Below are 4311 nucleotides of genomic sequence, written 5' to 3'. Positions count from 1 at the left end.
ATCTTTAGTGTGCTTGGTGCTTGCAGATGGAAGAAAGTGTGAAGACTGAATCCAGAGTCTTAAAGATTCCCAAGTCCATAGGAAAAATCATTCTGGTTACATTTTGTAGCCTACTTTATTTCCAACAATTAATTATCTTGTGGGGTTTGATAGGTTGTGTATTTGTGTGTGTGTGTGTGTGGTTTGCTTTGTTTTATTGATACAAAGACTATGTAGAACATAGTTTAATTATTCTTCCCTTTTTCTGCCTTAGTTAGCATTGTTGTAAATTAACATGTAATACTCCTAGTTCTTTACTGTGAAAGTGATTTCGATGACTGTGGAAATCAATTTTCAGCTTGTTATGCAGTCTCAGAGTTTCCATGTGGCTTTGGGCAAGCACATTAAGTACAAACTTCAGAATCACCTACTTGCCAGAGGCATTTGCATCCTTGGTATGCTAAGAGGCACACATTCCGGGGCTGGGTGCATAGACTTTCTGCTGATTCAACAAGGAGCTAAACCTGGATAAGCTTGAGATCTGGGCCCATGTGAACCTAACGAGGTTCAATAAGTCCAAGTGCATGGTGCTGCACTTGGGTTGGGGCAATCCCAGACATGAGCACGGACTGGGAGAAGAGCTCATTAAGAGCAGCTCTGCAGAGAAGGATTTGGGGGCTCTGGTGGACAAAAAGCTTGACATGAGCCAACAGTGTGTGCTTGCAGACCAGAAGGCCAAGAACTGTAGGTCTGGCATTTTTAAAAAGCTTGTCAAATAGACAAATGCCAATATAAAATTCTAAAAAGAGGGAAATGTGCTCATGCATAGTCATCTAGGGAATTTTTGACTATTCAGTGGTAGCTGTTAGCACTCAATTGTAATTTCAGAAGACCATGGGAACTCAGCAATGTGGTATCATATTTACCATCTCCTCTGCTCCACTCTGTGGTTATCTTGGGTGTCAGGAATACCATGGGCTCTGACAATACATGGTTGTTTAGGTATTTATGTACTCACCTTATGGCTTTCAGTATATGATCCTTCATATCTGTCAGCCTTTCAAATCTCCCTGAAAAATTACAGCTTTAGCTCCCTTCTTATTTTCTCTCCCTTGAGCATTTAACTTGTAACACCTGTGTATGAGGTCTGTCCTTCCTGGTTGGTCTTAGCTCATTCAGGCCTCTTGCAACTCTTCAATAAAATCATAGTGATGTTACTGAAGTTAGTCTGCAGCATAACTCATGAATCAGAAGAGAGGTACAGGCTGTTAAAGGAAGAGGAGGATTCTGCTAATATGAACACATGTTTAGGTAATGAGCAATAACAGGGGAAAAAATAAAGTACAATAAAGGCTGCATGACAGTTTGAGCTTGGATGATATATACTTGGCTTTAAAGTTGCCTCAGTGTTTTTTTTTTTTTTTTTTTTTTTTTTTTTTGTGGCTGGCAGCTAGTTTGGATGCAACAGAACCTGGTGTAATTGTTAAGTATCAGTACAATTATGTTTTAGGATCAGGCACCTTTTTAATGTTCTTTCTGATTTAAAAATAAATAAATAGGAAAAAAGAGATGGAGAGAAATATAAAACCAAATAAAATATACTTCTAAAAATAAAGAACAGAAAAAGAAAATGAAAAGACAAAAGTATCTGGAATTCGTTGGGTAGATGCAGTATCCTATTTTGCCTTCTTCCTTCTCATTCTTTCCTTTTCAAGGCTCCTTCAAATTGCAGAACTTTCTGAGCAACAGCAGCAGCTAATCTTGACATATCACCTTTGTCACTTTATGTTCCTTTCTTAAATATTAACAACTTATTAGTCAAAACTATTGCTCTTATGCTATTTTTGATACAGTTTGGATTAAAAAAAAATAATTCATTAGAAGTGTGTGTGTATATGTAAGTGAAGTAGTAATCAGTGAATGTGTATTATCAGCGGAAGTATTTGTGAATGAAGATAAGAGCATTAAATCTAAGTTAGAAAAGTGGTTACTGAAGGATCCTTTTATCATCAAATAAAACAAACACCACAAAAGGATGATTCAGACCACTGGTGATTTTGCCTGGAATTTGCACCCTAATTGTTACCTTAATAGAAACAAGGAACAATTGCATGGATTTCAGTGGTGATGAGATTTTTAATTTACTGCAGGGAAGTGAGAAGAAAAGTTGGTTCCAACATGCCATCTGTATTCCAGCCATCGTTTCAATACAAAATGCTGAAATTCTGAAGATGGGACAAAGCACTATGAAATATACTGCAGGGAAACCACCTATGCTTTTCTATGGCTGGAAGCGAAGAAGAAAAGCCTGATGACACAAAAGGTCATTTCCATTGCTAATTTTTGTGATTTCCTGATGGTCCTTTTCTACAAGTCTTGATTAAATATTCAGAAATATCATTACTTATACATAAACGTAATCATTTAAAGGTGCTTCAAATAGAGCAGACTACAAACACTTTGTTAAAGGAAGGAGACATTCAAAAAGTACTGTTATCTTTGAATCCCAATTAGGCTACACCATTAACGAAATATACTGCAATTAAGTTTACATCCACTGGATGGAACTTGTTGCCAGATAACATGAATCACTAAAATGTTTTTTTCTTTCATTCTCTCATGATTATTTTCACAGTATGAGTTCATCATTTCAGATAAAATGCAGTCAAATATTATTGAATTTTGAAATAATATAATTAAATAATTATCAGTTCAAACTTACAATTAGAAATGAAAACAAATACCAAAGCTATATGTTGAAAAGGCATTCTATTTATTTATTTATTTTTTTTCAGATGGATATTTGTCCCAGGACTGTTAATTCCAAGAGTGCTATGATGAGGGAAACATATACTTCTCTTAATTTCACTATAATAAGGACCTACATGATTTCAGACCATCTCCATATGCCTCAAGCTTGATCCTTGTACTGTTCCGTTATTTATTTTTTTTTTACCTTCAGAGTGCCAAATTAAAATAATTTCTTCAGTCTTGTACTTTAACATACCTAGTCTAGCTCCAGTTATGGAATATACACTACCTCTCAAACTCTCACTCCAGCATAAAAATGCTGTCTTAAAGCTGATGCTTCCTTCTCTCCCTTTCATTTCTTCTAGATTTAGCTTTCTCCCCATTAGCAAGCTCCCAGCTCTCTGCACAGGAAGCTACTGTTCTAATTGAACGCGCTTTACAAATTGCACAATTGCCAGTATGGTGTCCTAGTGTTATATGTATTCCAAGTTTGAAAACACACTTTCAGCAAAAAATGTGCTGTAGTCAACTTTTCAGTCCCTTTGCCTTGTTTCCATCATGAATCATATGTCCCATCTTCCTCTTCAGCCTGCTAGTACATTTGTGTGTTATGGAAATCACAGATTTTTTGGGTTCCTCCTGACTTTGAATGCTAAGCGCTTTTCTTTCTGGGAACCATCCTGGGCTTGACTATGACAGTGCTAAACAGGCTTTTTATTTCAGCTGAAGGTCTGCCTCCTGTGTTTGCTGAGCACTGGTGCCCACCTTGTGATTTTTAGCAGAAAGCTCAATAGACTGTGAATTAATTAGTTTGGGATTTACTGCAGGCCAGAATGAGACATGCACAAAGATATTTTAAATTGTTGGCTCTTGCTGGCACTCGGCATGATTTTGATTCACACCTACCTGACATGCCTGAACATCTTGGCTACAGGTGGCTGTGTTTGGACTAGTTCATTTATAAATCCTATCAGAAAACTAAGGTTACCCTCCACAGACCTTTGCTAAAGAGAAAGAAAAAAAAACCACCACGTTTATAATTCAATAGTATAAACTCAAAGCCAATGGTTAATTTTCCTGGATACATAGTATGATTAAGCACACAGAGAAGGATCTCTTCTCCACTTGAGCTTTTTTTCTGAGTCACCGTAACTCTTGTGGGTCATTCACAACATGACATGTAATAAGGGCTGACTACTCAACAGTTTTGGTGACAATGGTCAGTTCTTTTATTTTATTTTTTCCAAATAATTCATCATAGACTCCGATATCTCAAAACAACAGAAAGAACTAAAGGTTCTGAGGGATAACATAGCAACAGTAGTGACACATAATATACCTTGTGAGTGAGTAAGAACTGATAGTTTCTTGAAAGGAACAAAATCATCCCCGGCAAGTGTCAGGTTCCATGAGGTGTGAAATCCAGAAAGCACCATAAATGATCACCTCCCTCAAAAAACAGCAAATGAACTGACTCACCCTGACTTAGAGCAGTGCAAATATAGGTTTGTTCCAAAGAGATGGCATACTGAAAAAAAAAATGGTCTAAGTAAGAGTACATTCACAGGAATTAAATTTATC

The 4311-nt window shown here is 36.7% G+C and overlaps 1 long non-coding RNA gene across 1 annotated transcript; it reads left to right on the top strand.

Annotated features, from left to right (window-relative positions):
- Positions 1 to 1164: 1164 nt before the first annotated feature.
- On the top strand, positions 1165 to 3968 carry LOC106014606 (uncharacterized). The gene is made up of 3 exons (XR_001186034.5): positions 1165 to 1290; positions 2130 to 2302; positions 2775 to 3968. It is a non-coding gene; the product is annotated as an uncharacterized lncRNA (long non-coding RNA).
- Positions 3969 to 4311: the final 343 nt, after the last annotated feature.

The sequence above is a fragment of the Anas platyrhynchos genome, chromosome Z, assembly GCF_047663525.1.
Source record: "Anas platyrhynchos isolate ZD024472 breed Pekin duck chromosome Z, IASCAAS_PekinDuck_T2T, whole genome shotgun sequence".
NCBI lineage: Eukaryota > Metazoa > Chordata > Aves > Anseriformes > Anatidae > Anas > Anas platyrhynchos.
The sequence above is the reverse complement of the archived record's forward strand: the minus strand, read 5'-3'. Positions and strand labels throughout refer to the sequence as shown.